This window comes from Mastigoproctus giganteus, chromosome 13 (assembly GCF_048544385.1).
Source record: "Mastigoproctus giganteus isolate SK-2022 chromosome 13, ASM4854438v1, whole genome shotgun sequence".
In the NCBI taxonomy this organism is placed as follows: domain Eukaryota; kingdom Metazoa; phylum Arthropoda; class Arachnida; order Uropygi; family Thelyphonidae; genus Mastigoproctus; species Mastigoproctus giganteus.
The window spans coordinates 155,652,625-155,672,572 of NC_143587.1; the positions used below are offsets into that span (position 1 = coordinate 155,652,625).

Sequence of the window (19,948 nt, forward strand, 5' to 3'; positions counted from 1 at the left end):
TAAGCCTTTTTTTCTTAAGAGCACCCCTTTGTTCCATTCACTAATCTTGTTGCCCTTCTCTGTACTCGTTCCAGCAGCTCTACATCCTTCTTGAAAAGAGGGCTCCAGACCTGTATACAGTACTCTAGGTGTGGCCTGACCATTGCCTTATACAAGGGAATAATCACCTCCTTATCCCTGCTAGAAAAATTCCTATATATCATTGACAATACACCATGAGCTACTCTTGCAGCCCGTCTGCACTGCTCAGAGAACTTCATATCTGCCTGCACAACCACCCCCAGGTCCCTTTCATTCTCTACCACTGTCAGTGTAGTACCACAGAGTTGATACGTTGCTCTGGGGTTGCTGTTTCCCATGTGTAGTACTTTACATTTGTCAATGTAAAACTTCATTTGCCACCTCTCAGCCCATCTGCTCAACCTTTCCAGATCCTGTTGCAGCAGCATAGTGTCAGTAGTGTCCTTGACAACCCTGCCTACCTTTGTATCGTCTGCAAACTTCGACATTAAGCTTGATATACCATACTCAATATCATTTATGAATACAGAAAACAATAATGGACCCAACACTGAGCCCTGAGGGACTCCACTAATAACATTAGTCCACGATGAGCAGTGTCCATTGATTACCACTCTCTGTCTTCTCCCCCTCAGCCACCCCTTTATCCACAGCAGCAATTTGCCTCCAATGTCACACTGCTCCAATTTGTGCAGCAGTCTTCCATGTGCAACAGTATCAAAAGCCTTTCTAAGATCCAAGTATATAATATCAAAGTTATTCCCTGCATCCAGTTCCTTTGTGACCGCATCATAGTATCCAATCAAATTGGTCAGGCAAGACTTCCCCTTAACAAAACCATGCTGTGTCCTAGCTATAACTGAAGTCTTGTCTAAATGATCCTGCAGTGCCTCTTTAACTGGTGCCTCCATTAATTTTCCTGGAACAGAAAAACTCACAGGTCTATAATTGCTTGTGTCAGCCTTTGATCCTCCTTTGTGAATTGGGGTCACATTTGCACTTCTCCAGTCTGCAGGTACCTCCCCTGAGTCCAAGGAAGCTCTCATAATTATGGCTAAGGGTTTACTTACTTCCTCTGCTGCCTCCTTTAATATAACTGGATAGATCCCATCCACCCCAGGTGCATTCTTGTGTTTATCTTCAACAGTTTCTCCTCCACTTTACTCTCAGTTATTACAAGATCATCTAGCTCACTGCCAGTGTTTACTTCATCTATGACATTCCCCTTCTTGAATAACTCCTCATGTGTGAATGTAGATGCAAAATATTGATTTAGTTTGTTAGCTACCTGAGCAGGATCATCAACAGTTGACCCATCGATATCAAGTGGACCAATCTGATTCATCCCCTTCCTTCTAAAGTTTACATAAGTAAAGAACTCTTTGCTGTTTTTCTTTCCTTCCCTTGCCAAAGATTTCTCGTACTCTGCCTTCGCCTGCCTAACCTCCTTTGTAACTTGGTTACAGATCAACTTGTATCTATCATACGCTTCTGTGTCATGTGTTAATTTGTATGTATCCCATGCATGTTTCTTCTCTGCCATATGCCTCATCAGTTCATCTGACATCCATTTAGGCCTAAACCTTGAACAATATTTCTTAGTTGGTATGTAAAGCCTAGTAGCTTCCAAGGTAAGTTCTTTGAATGCTTCCCATTTTGCATTTGCTGATGGTAACATCATCAGTTGGTCCCACTGTATAGAATTTAAATACTGTCTCAGTCCATCGTAGTCGCCTTTACGAAAGCAATAACCCTTCCCTTTACCCCTAATGGTAGTTACCTCTTTGAGTAAATCCCACTTCAGCACACTGTGATCACTGTCACCTAGTGGTTCCTTTATCTGCAGATTTTTAATGCATGAAGAGTCACTGCTGATAATCAAATCAAGAGTATTCCTCCCTCTAGTTGCCTCCCGAACATGCTGATGTAGAAAACAATCATCCAATAAATCCACAAAAGCCTTGCTAGTGTGTGAGTGACAGCCCCCAAACTCCAGTCAATATCTGGGAAATTAAAATCTCCCATTATAAGACTCTGATTTACTGGCCCACTCTATTTCCCTGTACAGTTTCTTATTATACTCATCAGAGTCATTAGGCCTGTAGCACACTCCTACTCTCAATTTTGATCTCCCAATGCTTATGTCACACCAAACTGACTCGACACTGCACTGTCCTGCGATGTCCACTGGCTTCACTTCCTTGGATTTTATGTATTTCTTAACTAATAGCATAACCCCTCCTCCCTTCCTATCCAGTCTATCCTTTCTGTAGACGTTGTACTCCCCGAATTCCAGTTCTGCATTCCTTATATCTGTGTGACACCAAGTCTCTGATATCCCATCAATATCTGCCTTTGATGTTTTGAGCAATACCTCAAATTCATCAAATTTATTTACTAAACTCCTAGCATTGGTGTACACGCAAGTATACATGCACCTAATTCTAGTCTTAGCTACCCTAACACAACCCATGTGTTTAGTTGTACCGCAATGACTCCCAGCAGTCTCTGAAATATCCTGAATCTTGTTTTTCAGGCTTCTGCTCATTCCAATAGAAGCAGTGCAAGAATCTCTTTCACCTCTGCCAGTGGCTACTGTTAATCTATTCGTCTTTGTATCCCCCCAAGCTAGCAGTTTTCCGACCCACCTAACACTGCCTTGATGTCTTTCAATGCCTTCTCCATGTCAAAGAACACTGACACCAAATGTTCGCGTTTTAGGAAAGCATCCCGAATGGATGTTTCCAGTCTAATTAAGTGATCAAGAGTTGATCTGTTTTTTCGGAAGCCGCACTGGATGCTGGAGAAAAGATCATTCGATTCTAAATACCACATTAACCAAAAATTAACCATTATCTCCAGGATTTTGCACAGACAGCTGGTCAGAGCTATAGGACGGTAATTAGTAGGGAGTTTAGGATCCTTTCCTGGCTTCACACAAATGCCATGCACTAGGAATCCGGAAATTGCTCTTTTATATAGATTCTGTTATACAGAACAAGCAGGCGATCCATAGATTATGGTGAGAGATGTTTAACCATTAGCATTAGTAGAGGCATATGATGCAAGAAAGCAAGCTTATTCAGCATCAGCCAAAAAAAAAAAAAAAAAAAAACCTCTCCCATTTCACCCCTCCGTTCGTTCGAAATACCTGTCCAGTTGAGCTTTAAATTTGTTTAGGCTATCAACTTCAACAAGAAGTGATGGAAGTCGGTTCCACCAACCAACCACCCGCTGGCCAAAGGCAAATTTCCGCACATCTATCCGACATCCGTCCTTCCTCAATTTGAATTTATGCCCTCTGAGGTGATTATTCTGAGAAAGATGAAGAATCCCATTGGCATTGAGCATGCTCAAACCATTCAAAGCCTTATACACCTCTATCAGATCACCTCGCCGGTGCCTAGTCTCCAGACTCTGTAATTTGCAAAACTTAAGCCTTTCTTCGTAAGAGCAACCCTTTGTTCCATTTACTAATCTTGTTGCCCTTCTCTGTACCCGTTCCAGCAGCTCTACATCCTTCTTGAAAAGAGGGCTCCAGACCTGTATACAGTACTCAAGATGTGGCCTAACCATTGCCTTATACAAGGGAATGATCACCTCCTTATCCCTGCTAGAAAAATTCCTGTATATCATTGACAAGACACCATGAGCTACTCTTGCAGCTCGTCTGCACTGCTCAGAGAACTTCATATCTGCCTGCACAATTACCCCCAGGTCCTTTTCATTCTCCACCACTGTCAGTGTAGTACCGCAGAGTTGATACATTGCTCTGGGGTTACTGTTACCCATATGTAGTACTTTACATTTGTCAATGTTAAACTTCATTTGCCACCTCTCAGCCCATCTGTTCAACCTTTCCAGATCCTGTTGCAGCAGCATAGCGTCAGTAGTGTCCTTAACGACCCTGCCAACCTTTGTATCATCTGCAAACTTAGACATTAAACTTGATATCCCATCATCAATATCATTCATAAACACCGAAAACAACAATGGACCCAACACTGAACCTTGAGGAACTCCACTAATAACATTAGTCCACGTTGAGCAGTGTCCATTGATTACCACTCTCTGTCTTCTGCCACTCAACCATCCCCTTATCCATAGCAGCAATTTGCCTCCAATGCCACACTGCTCCAATTTGTGCAGCAGTCTTCCATGTGCAACAGTATCAAAAGCCTTCCTAAGATCCAAATATATAATATCAAAGTTATTCCCTGCATCCAGTTCTTTTGTGACTACATCATAGTATCCAATCAAATTGGTTAGGCAAGACCTGCCCTTAACAAAACCGTGCTGCGTCTGAGCTATAACTGAATTCTTGTCTAGATGATCCTGCAGTGCTTCTTTAACCAGTGTCTCCATTAATTTACCTGGAACAGAAGTTAAACTAACAGGTCTATAATTACTTGTGTCAGCCTTTGATCCTCCTTTGTGAATTGGGGTTACATTTGCACATCTTCAGTCTATGGGTACCTCCCCTGAGTCCAGAGAAGCTCTCATAATTATGGCTAGGGGTTTGCATACTTCCTTTGCTGCCTCCTTTAATATAACTGGATAGATCCCATCCACCCCAGGTGCCTTTTTTATGTTTATCCTCAACAATCTCTCCTCCACTTTCCTCTCAGTTATTACAAAGCATTTCATAATGGATGCCATCTGGTCCAACAGCACTTGCCTTGGCATGATGGAGAGCTCTTTTTAGTTCCTGCAGAGTGAAAGGCAGGTTGTAGGGAAAAAGGCCTTTCTGTGTGAAATTTAGTGCCTCTTTTTCTCTTTTATGTTTCAGGAACAGAAACTCTGGGGAATAGGATGATATCCCAGAGATGTTTGAAAATGTTTCCCCAAGAGCATTGGCTATTGCAGTGGGCTCTGCAATAGTGCATCCATTATAGTCTAGGATCGATGAGGGATGGGATGTATATTTTCCCTTCATTTTTCGGATTTTATCCCAGACTACCTTAGTGTTGGTAGACTGGTTAATAGATGATGTAAAATGGATCCATGATTCCTTTTGATTCTGATAGCAAATGTAGCGTGCTTTAGCTCGCACACGTTTGAAGGCTATTAGATTAACTGGGGTAGGATATCGGTGGAATATCCCCCAAGCTTTGTTTTGAGCCTTTTTGGTGTTGCGCATTGTGAACTCCACCATGGCTTGGAAAAAGGTGAAACCAGGCAGATGTTTTCGGTACGGTATTGGCAGCTGCTTGGACGATATTTTCTGTGATGTACGTTACTGCATCATTGATAGGCTCCTGACTGACGGTACTGAGGTCAAAATTTGCTGATGTTGAAAGGCAGTCCAGTCGGTCTTCCACCATGGTAACCTGAAAGGAAGACATGGTCTCCCACTGTGTAACGAGGTTATCACAGGGAAGTGATTACTTCTGTATGGGTTCTCCTCCACTTCCCAAGTGAGTGAAGGGAGCAGATAGAGAGATCAATGGCAGAAAACGTACGGGTAGGCATGTGGAAGAAAGTGTTTGTTCCAATATTTGGAAAGGAAAGGTCATTGTCATTTAGCATATGCTCTATGACTCGTCCCCTTCTATTGATGTTTGCACTACCCCACAGGGTGTTATGTTAATTAAAATCCCCGAGAAGTAAGAAAGGGGGAGGCAACTGCATTACATGATCATCAAGGTCTTCCTGGGAGTTGTCAGTCCCAGATGGCAAATAAATTGAACAGACAGTTAACAGAAATCCCACTGTAAGGGAAATTGCAACAGCCTCTATGCTGGTTGTGAGTAGCAAGGCCTGAATTGGGGTCTGGTTGCCTACAAGGATAGCCATTCCTCCATGAGCAGGACCATCCGCAATTCTATCCTTACGAAAAATTGTGATCTTATGCATGGTGGGATCATCATTTGCCTTTAGATAAGTCTCCTGCAAGCAAAAGCAAACTGGTGTGTGCTTTTGCAGGAGGGCCTTGATGTCATCAGTATTTCGCTGGAATCCACGACAATTTCATTGTAGGAATTTAGCCATTATTTTGGCTTGGTGGGTCCATCAAGCGGTTTATGAGGTGCTGAGGGCTTAATTTTGTCAGTCTTGGATTTATCTTTTTTTGGGTAGAATGGACGCTGTCCCTTGTCCATTTCTTCCTCTGCAAAGAGTTCCAAGACTGATTCGTCTAATACCTCCTTATTCTCTACATCCATTGTTTCTGGTATTACGGGTGACTCTTCCGAACTTTTTAGCTCTTTTTAACCACTTGGATTTGGGAGTGGTGGAGCACCAGGGGGTACGGATATAGGAGTGGCAGCCGATTGTGTTTTTTTGGTGGGCTTTTGTGAACTCAATAAATAGCGTGCAATCGGCGTGAATGACTCTCTTGGTGATATAGTCATCTCAGTTTGTGTACCGATAGTGCACTTTGCAGAAATCTTCTGGGCATATGAAGGTTTCGTGCTATTTATTGGTTGGGTACGTTTTCTGGTCTCTGGGTAGGAGATATTCAGCTCTGTTTTTAACTTTTGGATGTCTTTTTCATCCTTCCCCCGCTGGCATACTTGAGAGTAGGCGGGGTGCTCTCCTTGGCAATTGATACAGATCGGTTTTGAAGCTGAACATTCCTTGCTCTTGTGGTCTTTAACACCACATCAAGCATAGGCAGGGTTACCACGATAAGCTGTTTGTGAGTGGCCGTATTTTTGGCATTTAAAACACTTCAGTGGGTTTTGGATGTAAAGCCTCACTGGGCAGTTTAAGTAGCCTGCCTTGATGGAACTTGGAGGCCGTGGTGTGTTAAATGTTAGGATGAGAACTCGGATAGAGACGAGATTCCCATCCTTCCGCATTGATATTCTCTTGACAGCCGTCACCTCCTTGGTCTTTTAGTTCAGAGCAGATCTCTTCTTCAGAGACATGAAGAAGATCCCACTCTGAAATGACATCTCGTGAACAATTCAAAGTTTTGTGGGGTGTTACACTGATCGGTATTCCCCCTATGGATGTCGCGTTCAGGATTCTGCTTGCTTTGGTCTTGAAGCTTCGACTAAAAGATTGCCAGAACGCAGCCATTTTACGGATTTTGATGATCCTGCCAACCCTTCTAATCCTTTCTGGATGAAGAAGGGTGACATCTTCCCAACTGACTGCTCTCCGGCAGAATGGAGAATGAGGAAAAGCAGTGTTACAGATGGTGTTTTATTTTCAGTTCTGGCTCTTTTGGCAGAATTTGTGTCATTGTCATCTGATCAATTAGGTAGGGGCCTTGTTGGGGTCCCAGAAGAAATTGGATTTAAATTACTCATAGAAGTAAGATAAAAATTTCAGATGCCCTAAGTACCTCACCCACCACGGAGCCCTACGAGGGGATGCCCACTCGTGAACTAGCCGATACTGCGTACACGAATGGGACACCAAGTTAGCTTAGGAGCACCATACCCACACTTCCAATAAACCTTGATCCTGTCCCAGGACCAAAGGGAGGGAGACTTATTGGACCGCAGTTGACCCTAGCAGTAAGAACCACCCGCCGATTGATCCCAGTCAGGCCAGTCCTGGACCACCCGTATTGTCGAAGCAGGGACCAGAGTTGTGTATTAAGGCTGTGCTCCCCCAATCACTAGGATCCCCCTTTCCGAATTCCACAGGTTGCGGCGCATGGCTGCACATGCCGGATTCCAATGATGTAACCCTGGAACCAAGGTATGGGCGTTAGATCCCAGTGATGCTAATCTGGAAGCCCAGCAGCATCAATGGGAGGTCCTCTCACCACATACAGGTGCCCATGTCGAGGGGTTCGTGCCTGTAAAGTGGGCACTTGGATAAAATGTCTTACTGTTAAAAAGGTGCCAAACTGCTCACACATAGGAGTGTCATCCGCCCTCAGCAGGAATGAATGAGTAAGATGACTGTGTCCTATGCAGAGGCGAGCTAGAACAACTTCCTCTCGGTGGTTCCTGCGCAGACTCGACTGCCATGGTTTTATTAGTGAGTGACAGGATATTGTAAGGTCGTCTGCATATCGATAGGTGTCAACGTTAGTTGGAATTTTGTCTGTAGCATTGTTTGGCCTAACTGCAAAGAGTGTTGCACTAAGAACTTATCCTTGTGGGACCCCGTCTTCTTGGACAAATGTACGGGATAGTGAATTGCACTAAAGCACCTGAAAGGTTCTATTTTGGAGAAAGCTCTGAATGATTAGTTGTAGCCGACCCCGAAGTCCTGTGGCATACAGATTTTGGAGAATGCCGTAGCACCATGTGGTATCAAAGGCTTTCTCAATATCCAGGCAGACCATGACAAGATGTTCTTTACGGATAAAAGTATTCCGTATGTTGGATTCTGCCTTAATCATAAGGTCTAGAGTTGACTGATTTTTTCCTAAAGCCGTACTGGTTCTTGTTCATTATCGAATGAGTTTTAGGTACCATACTAATTGAGCTTGAATATTTTTTTCTAATGTCTTACCAAGGCAACTGCTAAGAGATATTAGCCAATAGTTTCGTGGATCTGATTGATCCTTTCCAGGTTTAGGAAAGGAGAGGACTATTGAGTGGCACCAAGAAAGAGGATAGTAGCCTTCTGAGAATATCCGGTTAAAGTAGATCAGTAATGAATTCAGAGCTCTTTTATTTAGATGTTTAAGCATCAAACAGCTTATCCCATCAGGCCCTGGTGCACTATTAGCTGATCTATTTAAGGAGCTCTGTAGTTCAAAAAGAGTAAACGGTTGATTATACGGAAGAGATGCTCTTGTATTGAAGTTCAACTTATATTTTTCTGCATTGGCTTTTACTTGTTTAAAGTCTAGCTCATATGTTGATATGGCAGAGGTTTCACAAAACCATTCTGACAGGACATTGGCGACTTCTAATGGGGAGGAGAAGTCTTTAACTTTCCAACTGATGATGGGTGTTGATTTCGGGAGGGATTTACCATTCAGTTTTTTATTTTGTCCCAAATTTTTCTACTGTCTATTTTTAGTAATGGTGGAAGCAAACTGGATCCAAGAGTCTTTTTTCACCTTTTTCTGCAGGTAGCGGGCTTTAGCTTTAAGTTTTTTGAAGTTAATCAGGTTGTTAGTTGTTGGTTACTAACGAAACAAAATCCACATGCTTTATTCTGTTCTTTTTTGGCACCACGGCATGCATCATTCCACCAGATATTGACATGTCTGTGAGTACCAACTCTTGTTTTGGGTACAGCACAGGTTGCAGCTGTTATTATCTTTTAGCTGGTATTTTTATGGTATTGTTGATTGGGCTTTCTGCTTGTTTTGCTACTTGGTCTGCCTATTCACTGCCATCTATTCCTACATGTCCGGGAATCCAGCAGAAACTTATGTTTTGCTTTCGCTTTGCTAGTTTTGACAGCGTGTCATGTATTTTACATACGGTCGGATGGGTATTTATGGTGTTATCCTTTAAGGCTTGCAGAGTATTGAACATATCTGTAAATATTATACTGTTGGTGATGTTAGCCATATATGGTTCACGGCTAGTTGTATAGCCTCCAGTTCTGCCGTATAAATGCTGCACTCAGTTGGAAGTAGTTTGGAAATGATGGTATTCGGGAATTTGGTGGCTATTCCTACTTTGGTTTCTGTTTTGGAACCATATGTGTATATCAGGGTAGAATTCCAATGTTGATCTCTGTAGGCTGCGTGTAATTGTTGGAAATTGTGTAGGTAGGGAATCCTTGTCCCATTTATGCATATGGAGATCACATATCGTTTGAATGGTATCCCAAGGTGGATATGGAATTTTAGGAGAAATTGCTATCTGACTGAGATCTAAATTACGTTGCCGGATTAGGTCTCTTAAATATATGCCTGCTGGTTTGTTAGCATTTGGATGTGCTCTATACAAGTTTTCCAAACTTGGTTCGTGTAGGATTGTCCGTGTCAGGTGGTCAGGTATTGATTTTATCTCTGCAGTGTAGTATAACAGCAAGTTTTGTCTCGTGAGTTGTAGTGGTGGTTCATGAGCCTCTGCATATAGGCTGTGGACTGGTGAGGTGCGATATGCTCCAAAAGCTGTTCGTAAAGCGCCGTAGTGCACTGGATCAAGCCACCTCAGGGCACTCGGTTTGGCTGAGTTATACACGGGGGCTCCATTGTCTAGTTGAGATATTATGAGGGCTCTGTATAATCACAACAGAGTAACTCTATCAGCACCTCAGGTCACTGCAGACAAGACTCTCAAAATGTTTAGTTTCTTGAGGCAGTTTGTTCTTAGTTGTTTTATATGTTCCAAAAAAAGTTAGTTTTTAATCAAGAATAAGTCCAAGAAATTTTATGGTTGGCTTGATTGGGATTAACTGTCCATTAAGTTTTAATTCCGGATCTAAATGAAGGTTTCTTTTCCTACAGAAGTGCATGCCTATAGTTTTTTTGTGTGGAGATCATGAAACCATTTTCTTGAGCCCAGTCGCTGACCTTATAACTGGCGTTCTATTGTTCTCATGTTTTGGGATTGGAAAGAGATACTGAAATCATCTACGTAAAGAGCTGTATTTATGGACAATGGTATATGTTGGGTTATAGAGTTTATTTTTATTGCAAACAAGGTGGCACTGAGGACTGATCCCTGTGGTACTCCTTGTAGGAAGACCTTTGAGTGTGTAGTTTGTATTCGTACTTGGAAAGTTCGATGCTGTAAAAAGTTCTGGATGAAAACAGGGAGATGTTCTCTTAGCTTTAAGTTATATGTCCCAGAGAATGCCATAGCGACAGGCTGTATCGTATGCCTTTTCGATATCGAAGCATATCATGACTAAATGTTGTTTTCTAATGAAAGCATTTCGTATGTTGTTTTCTGTGTGTGTGTGTGTGTGTGTGTGTGTGTGTGTGTGTGTGTGTGTGTGTGTGTGTGTGTGGTATGGGTGTTTAATGGCACACAAGCTGCTGTGGCTATATTGCGCCTATTCATAGGAATGTTCAAAAAATACAAATAAATAAATATTTAATGTGAAGACAGTTCAATCTCATTTCATGTCAGAAACTAATCATAGTCATTCATACATTCCTATTTGTTTCAAATAACAGAAAAGTTCATTAATATTTGCATTTTCACCAATAATATTATTTAATGTTATCCGCTCTCAGAGATTTGCCAGAGAATGAAATGTTGAAGTTCGATGTTGTTGATAATGTGGACAATCAATCAAAATATGTTTGACGGTTAGATGTTCAGAGCACTGTGAACACTGAGGGGGGATCATCGCCTGTGAGTAGATGGAGGTGTGTTAGATGGGTATGTCCTATTCTAATCCATGCGAGTACCACTTCTTCTCGCTGTAATGTCTAAATGCATGAGTGCCAAAATTTTGGGTCCTGTTTCAACTGGAAAAGTTTGTTATTTGTTTGTTTATGCCATAGCTCTGTCCATTGTGCATGGTATGCTGTTCCCTTTGATGCCTGAATGTGCTGGAATCCAGCAAAAGTTCACTTGTTGCTGACAATATTTAATTTTTAACAGCAAATTCTTGATTTGATTTAATACAGGGTGATCCTTATGAGAGAGATTCTGCATTGCTCTAATTGAGCTGAGAGAGTCGGTGTACACTAAATATTCTGCAGAGGGGTGAAGAGTCAAATTTTCAAGAGCTAATTGTATTGCATATAATTCCGCTGAAAAGCTGCTGTACTCAGGTGGAAGAGAGGCTGATATGATAGCAGAGGGAAACACTGCTGCTGCTCCAACAGTTGAATGAGATTTGGAACCATCAGTATATATCGGTAAGAAGTCAAAATAGTTTTGAATATGGCTAGCATGTAGTCGTTGCACATTCAGAGTCGGTAAGCAATTCTTTCCCCATTGGAGAAAATAATTATCGTAGGCTGGTTGAGGAAATGCAATCCATGATGGGTGAGAATAATTCTTTCTGTGCTGCCTACTCTGGAGAGGAACATTCCAATTTTGTGCTATTTCAAGGAGCCGTAGGCCTGCTGGTCGTATTTTATTTGGTTTATTTCTATAGAGATTATGAAATGGTGGATTAAAGAGATATGGTTGGATGGGGTGCGGAGAACAGTTTCGTATTCTGACTGCATATTTAAGTAGTAACATTTTTCTGCGGAGGTACAGAGGGGGCTCATGGGCTTCAATATATAGACTATAGGTTGGTGATGTCCTATAAGCACCAACAGCAATCCTCAGTGCATTGTGTTGTACAGGATCGAGTCAGCGCAATACACTCTTTCAGGCAGAATCATAAACTGGGGCACCGTAATCCAACCGAGATCTAATCAGTGCTCTATATAAGTGCATCTGCTCCCCAAGAGTGGGCAGATAGAGCTCTTAGCATATTCAGCTTTTTCAGACAGGTAGTACGTATTACTTTAATGTGCTCAAAGAAATTTAACTTGCTGTCTAATATTAATCCCAAGAATCTAATACTGTCAATTGGGATGGTGGAATTTGATATCCGAAGTTCAGGGTCTATATGTAATTTACGTTGATTGCAAAAGTGGATTGCAACTGTTTTCTGATGGGAAAGCTGATATCCATTGAAATCAGCCCATTATTGAATTTTATTGAGGGACATTTGCAATTGCCGTTCAATAGATCTCATGCTCTGAGAATGGCAAGAAATGGATAGATCGTCAGCATAAAGATAGGCTTCTACAGTATTTGGAAGTTCTTTTGAAATGGAATCAATTCTAAGGGCAAATAGGGTTGCACTCAAAACCGACCCCTGTGGTACTCCTTCTTCCTGCAAGAATGTAGAAGAAGGGGAGTTTTGGTATCGAACCTGGAAAGAATGGCTCTGGAGGAAGTTCCTAATAAATATAGGCAGATTGCCTCGTAGACCAAGATTATGTAGGTCACTGAGAATGCCATACCACCAGGTAGTATCGAATGCCTTTTCTATATCAATGGAGACCATGACAAGGTGTTCGTTTTTCACAAAGGCATTGCGAATTTCAGATTCAGCCTTGATCATCAGATCTAGAGATGACCTATTTTTGCGAAAGCCATGTTGACAATTACTCAGTAGTTGTTCAGTTTCAATGATCCAGCTGAGTCGACTGTGGATCATTTTTTCAAGAATTTTACCAAGGCAACTTGACAGAGAGATTGGCATGTAACTATTAGGATTGGAAGGATCTTTTCCAGGTTTCAAAAAGGGCAAAACTGTAGCATGGTGCCAAGAGGTTGGATAAATATTTTCCAGGAAGATCTGGTTAAAGAAGACTAGCAGCATTTGTAAGTTTTGCTCATCGAGATGCTGCAGCATGACATAATATATGCCATCTGGCCCATCTGCACTGTTTCAATATGTTCTGATGGCTTGTAAACGTTCACAATATTCACGAGGCTGATTATACAGAAGTGATAGTGAGGTTCTAAAGTTGATGGACCTCTGTTCGGTGGAGGTCTTAATTTTTTGGAATTTCGGAGTGTAATTTGATGCAGCAGAGACTTCGGCAAAGGTTTTACTGAAGGCATTCACTATATCTAGATGACCAGAGAGTTCTTGCCCATTGTATGAAAGAATTGGGGAAGGAATGTTTGGAAACTTCCCAGAAAGCTGTCTAATTTTCTTCCATATTAATCTGGAGTCAGTATTTCTGTTGATAGTACATGCAAACCTAGTCCAAGAATCTTTCTTCGCTTGCCTGTGAATGAACCGCGCTTTTGCCCTTAGCTTCTTGCAGCTAATTAAATTAGCTGTCGTTGGAAATCGACGGAATAAATTGAATGCTTTATTTTTTTCCTTCTCTGCTTTTGTGCACTCTTCGTTCCACCAATAGTTGAAGTGCCGTCGGGTTGAGGGGTTTGATAATGGAATTGAGTATTTTACTGCAACTAAAACACGTAATGTGATATAATCAGTTACTTTATCTATATTTTGTAGCTGAATAGTTTCTTTGTCCAGAATTATTGCTGATTGAAATTTGGCCCATTTGGCTTTAGAAAATTTCCATTTTCTGCAGGGTTGGTCTAATGGTGATTGTGTAGTGAGCAGGTTACAGACAATTGGAAAATGGTCACTTCCCATTGGATCATCCATAGCGGACCACTGAATGACTGGAAACAGTATCGGAGAACAAATGGAGAAGTCGATTGCAGAAGTCTGTCCAGTAAGTAATTGTATGTTGGTGTGTGTACCACTATTAAGAATGGTAAGGTTCTGTTTATCTAGTAGAGTTTCAATCAGTCGGCCCTGTCTATCTAATTTAGAGGATCCCCATAAAGGGTGGTGGCCACTGAAATCCCCTAGCAAGCAGATTGGGGAGGTTAGCTGTATTAGAAGTTCTTCGATATCTTTATAAGAGTAGGTATTGCTTGGTGGGAGATAGATTGAGACTAGCGTAAACGCAATCTGAGTAATCAGATGCACAGCAACGGCTTCAATTTGGGTTTGAAGAATTATTTGGCTAGAAGGGATCTTTGAGTTAATCAAAATAGCTACACCACCACGAGCAGAATCGGATGTATTCCGATCTCTTCGATAGATTGTGTAGTTTTTTATAGAAACAGAAATTTGAGCAGTTAAATAGGTTTCCTGCAGACAGAAACCCACTGGAGAGTAGCGTCTAATTAAGTACTGAATGTAGTCGATGTTGCCTCGAAAGCGTCTACAATTCCACTGTAAAATATAAGGCATTATTTGAGTTTAAAAGAAGCTGTACCTGACGCGGCTGTCTTGTGGCGTTCTGGCTTTGGTTTATTTCTTTTTGGAAAGGTGGGGCGACCTGTGTCCATATCTTCTTCTTCTTCTTCTTCTGCAAATATTTCAAGAATCGGATCTTCCTGTTTGGATGAGTACTCTTGATCCATCGATGTGTCCTGAATAATCTGTTTTGAAGTTAAACTAGCATTATTTGGAGTAGTAGCAATCACTGGCGTATGAGGAGATTTTGCTGGAATCGTAAGAGGCATATTACTTGCTTGGTCTGAGTGCTTCAGAATATTGGACTGCTGCTGAGAAAGGACAGCTCAAGCCCAGTCGGAGATTGATATGTTGGATGGAACAGTAACATCAGTTTGTGTAGCTATTGTTTGATATTTTTTTGCAATACTGGCATATGTACGGTTAGGTATACTGGGTGCAATTAATTTTCTTGCTTCCTGATAACTAACTTTGTTTTCAACTTTATATTTTACAATTTTTTTCTCCATTTTCCACTTCTCACATGTTTTAGAGTAAGCAGGATGGTTACCCTTGCAATTAGGACAAGTCATTTCTTTTGCCGAACAGTCATTTTGACTGTGATCAGAAGATCCACAGTTGGGACAAGCTGGATTCCCTTTGCATGCCATCTGAGAATGGCCATACTTTTGGCATTTATAGCATCTCAACGGATTAGGAATATAAGGACAAATACGACAATTTAGATATCCTGCTTTTACTGATGAGGGTAGATTTGGACTGCTAAAGGTGAGAATGATATTTCTGGTGGGTGTGAGTATATTGTCCCTTTTAGTCATAATTCTTTTGACAGCAATTACATTTTGTTCATTTAGCTCTTCTTTAATTTCTTCTTCTGTCACATTCAAAAGGTCCCAACTAGATATAACACCCTTAGATGTATTTAGGGTTGCATGGGGAGTTACCTTTACTGGAATTTTAGCAAAGTTTGTCATTTTCAAGAATTTTTCAGAATGCCTGCAGTTGACAGTTTCTATTAGTAAGTCCCCTGATTGCAATCTCTTAACCATCTTGGGAGACCCTGCAATACTTTCCAAGTGTTTTTGGATTAGAAAGGGGGATAGCTTACTAAGAGGCTGTTCTGATAATGAATGCATTATTAAAAATGCAGGAAACTCGGTTGCAGAGGAAATGGTTTTTAACCTCTTTGCTTGTGAAGAGTCATGTTCTGTGTCTAGCCGACTGCTTGTCGGTTCTAAAGAAGGAAACATATTTTGTTCCATCTTGGCTCCTTTTAGCCCCTGGCAGATTAACTTTTCTGCCAAGGTTACCGGCTCCACCATGGGGAGGCAAGAGCAGTGCCTGGAATGACCAAGCGAAATTAGTAGGATTTAGTCTATTAAATATGAAAAATAAAGAAAGGTTACTTTCCTTCCTTGCTCTCTACCAGTACTTTTGACAAAAGAACTACTAAATAAAAGGATTTCTCAATGAGAGGAACATAAAAGAGAATGCAGAATTCACCTATCAAAAATTCGCAGTGAAAGCACAAATAGAAATCGCCCAGTCAATCGCTTGGCACCCGGGGCCTGTTGTTTTCTCTTTTAATCAAGAGGTCCAAGGTTGATCTATGTTTCCTGAAGTCACACTGCACTGGGCACAAAAGGTTATGGTTTTCTAGGTACCACACGAGTCTAATTTATAATCTTTTCCATTAACTTTCCTAGGCAGCTGGTGAGTGCTACTGGACGGTAGCTGTTTAGATTAGTAGGATCTTTGCCAGGTTTTGGGAAAGCGAGGACAATTGCATACTGCCACGTTAGGAAACTCTTGTTCCATATAAATTCTGTTGTATAAAAGAAGTATTGATTGTAAACATTCTTCACTGAGTTTCTTTATCATTATATAATTGATGCCATCTGGACCTTCTGCACTTTGTTTTGTTTGTGACAGTACCTTATGGAATTCTGTTATGGTTAGTGGATATATTGTTCTACATATTTTGTGGAGAATTTTAAGTTGTATTTTTCTTGATTTTTACATTTCTGGAATTCCAGTGAATAGGATGTGGCAGATATTTTGGCGAATGTTTCACCTAAAGCATTTTCTATTTCTTTTGGATCAGTGATGTCTTGTCCTTGGCAATTGATAATTGGATGTACTAAATTTTGGTATCTATTGTTCATTTTTCTTATTTTATCCCAAACTGTTTTAGTATTTGCAGTTCTATTTATGGTCGAGGCGAAACGTATCTAGGAGGCTTTCTTGTATGCCTGTCTGACATATCATGCTCTTTTGCTCTCATTTTTTTAAAATGTATTAGATTGTCTGTGGTAGGACTTTTGCAAAAAATATTCCATGATCTGTTTCTATCTCGTTTTGCTTGGGTACATTCCTCATTCCACCAAGGCTTTGGGAATAGAGGAAGTTTGGTAGCCGTTTTTGGTATTGATTGTTTTGCTGCTTGGCTAATTTGATTGGTTACATATTGTACTGCTTGGTCAATGGTTAGTTGTCAGATTCTCTGTTGTTCGATTGCTGCTAAACTTTTGAATTTTTCCCAGTCTGCTTTGTGAAATTTCCATTTGGGTTTTCGTCTGGATTGACATAGGGTGTCTTTTGTTAAAGTGACAATAATGGGGTAGTGGTCACTGTGTAATGGTTCTTCATGAACTGTCCATTCTAAAACAGGATATAATGCTGGAGAATATAAAGTAAGGTCTATCGCTGAGCTGGTTACTGCTGGAAGGTGGAAATACGTGTGTTTTCCACTATTCAGGAGGATTAGACTTTTGGCATCTATTACTTTTTCTATTTAATGTCCTCTTTTATTAAAATCAGTATTTCCCCATAAAGGGTGATGTCCATTTAGATCCCCCATTATACAGTAGGGAGGGGGTAGTTGATCTATTAGTTCTTCTAAGTCTTCATAATTTATTTCTTGGTTCGGGGGTAAATATATTGATACTATTGTTATTAAAGTACTTGTTGCTATACGTACTGCTTCAAGAGTGGTTTGTAGGTGGACTGCTTGGTCTGGTATGTGAGAATTGACACGGACTTCTACTCCTCTGTGGGCTATAGAATTATTTATTCGGTCTCGCCTATGTATAGTGTAGTTCTCAATTAAAATTGTATCATCAGGTTTTAGATACGTTCATTGTAAGCAGAAACATATCGGGTGATATTGAGAAATTAAATCACGAACATCATCAACATTCTTACGGAAACCTCGGCAATTCCATTGAATAAAAATACCACTCATTGTTTTGTTTTAGATGAGTTTTCTGGTTGTTTTCTCGTTACTGTTTTAAAATTTTCTGTATGTGGTTTGTCTTTTTTAGGGAAATATGGCTTTCCAGTGTCCATATCTACCTCGGCAAATATTTCTAGAATGGGTTCTTCTTGTGTTTTTCCTGCTGTGTCCATTTGTTCAGCAGCATGGTGCATTATTATGGAGCTATCTTCTTTGGTTTTTCCCTGCAGCGGTGAAATTACTGTTGGTGGAACTGAGATAGGGGTGTTTGCCACCTGTTCTCGTTTCTGCTGTTTTGGGGGCATGAGCCATTTGCGTGCCCAATCTGACAATGATTCATTTGGTGCGATTGTGACTTTGGTTTGTGATCCTGTTGCTTGTTGGTTCTGGGTTATTTGTACTACTTGAGCTGTCTGTGCGTAGATAGGTTTCCTTGTGTTGGCTGGTTGTATCGTCTTTCTGGCTTCCTGGTATGTAACTTTGTGTTCTGCTTTGTATTTTCGGATTTTCCTTTCCTGTTTCCATCTTTCACATTCTTGAGAGTAGGCAGTATGGCTTTCACTACAGTTTGGGCATTTAGGGTGCTCGGCTGTGCATTCTTGATTGGTGTGTTCTCGGGAACCACATCTGGCACATATTGCTGTTCCTCTGCATGTTGTTTGTGAATGTCCATATTTTTGACATTCACAAACATTGACAACGTATCATTGTGCAGTGGTAGAGAATGAAAGGGACCTGGGGGTGGTTGTGCAGGCAGATATGAAGTTCTCTGAGCAGTGCAGACGGGCGCAAGAGTAGCTCATGGTGTATTGTCAATGATATATAGGAATTTTTCTAGCAGGGATAAGGAGGTGATTATTCCCTTGTATAAGGCAATGGTCAGGCCACACCTAGAGTACTGTATACAGGCCTGGAGGCCTCATTTCAAGAAGGATGTAGAGCTGCTGGAACGAGTACAGAGAAGGGCAACAAGATTAGTGAATGGAACAAAGGGGTTCTCTTATGAAGAAAGGCTTAAGTTTTGCAAATTACAGTGTCTGGAGACTAGGCACCAGCGAGGTGATCTGATAGAGGTGTATAAAGCCTTGAATGGTTTGAGCATGCTCAATGTGCTGATGGGATTCTTCCTCTTGCTCAGAATAATCACCTGAGAGGGCAATAATTCAAATTGAGGAAAGAGGAAAGACAGATGTAGGATAGACGTGCGGAAATTTGCCTTTAGCCAGCGGGTGGAACAGACTTCCATCCCTTTTCGTGGACGTTGATAGCCTAAATAAGTTTAAGGCTCAGCTGGACAGGTATTTTGAACGAACAGAGGGGTGAAGTGGAAGTGGTTTTTTTTTTTTTTTTGGCTGATGCTGCATAAGCTTACTTTCTTGCATCAAATGCCTCTACTAATGCTAAATGTAAAGTACTACATATAGGGAGCAGTAACCCCAGAGTAGCATATCAACTGTGTGGTACTACACTCAGGATAGTAGAGAATGAAAAAGATCTGGGGGTAATTGTGCATTCAGATATGAAATTTTCTGAGCAGTGCAGACAGTCTGTAAGAGTGGTTCACGGTGTCTTGTTAATGATATGCAGGAATTTTTCTAGCAGGGATAAGAATGTGATTATCCCCCAGTATAAGGCAATGGTCAAGCCATACCTTGAGTACTGTATACAGGTCTGGAGATTTGTGAATGGAACAAAGGGCAACGAGATTTGTGAATGGAACAAAGTGGAACTCTTACAAAGGAAGATTTAAAGTTCTGCAAATTGCAGTGTATGGAGACCAGGCACACATGTGAGGTGATCTGATTGAGGTGTATAAGGCCTTGAATGGTTTGAACAAGCTCAATGCTGATGGAATTCTTTCTCTTGCTCAGATTAGTAGCCCAAGGGGATATAAATTCAAATTGCGGAATAGATGTGCAGAAATTTGCCTTTAGCCAGCAGGTGGTTAATTGCTGGAACAAACATCCACCTGTCGTTGTAGAAGTTGACAAACAATTTGAGTTAATGGAAGGTTGAAATGGGAATTTTTTTTTTTTTTTTTTGGCTGATGCTATATAAGCTTTCTTTCTTGCATCATATGCCTCTACTAATACTAATAATGTAATAATTTTCAAAGTT

At 41.0% G+C, this 19,948-nt stretch overlaps 1 protein-coding gene across 1 annotated transcript in view; it reads right to left on the reverse strand.

Moving 5' to 3' along the window:
• The window catches only part of pkaap (A-kinase anchoring protein pkaap), a 392,730-nt gene that overhangs the window by 298,023 nt on the left and 74,759 nt on the right, over positions 1-19,948 (reverse strand). The window lies entirely within an intron of this gene.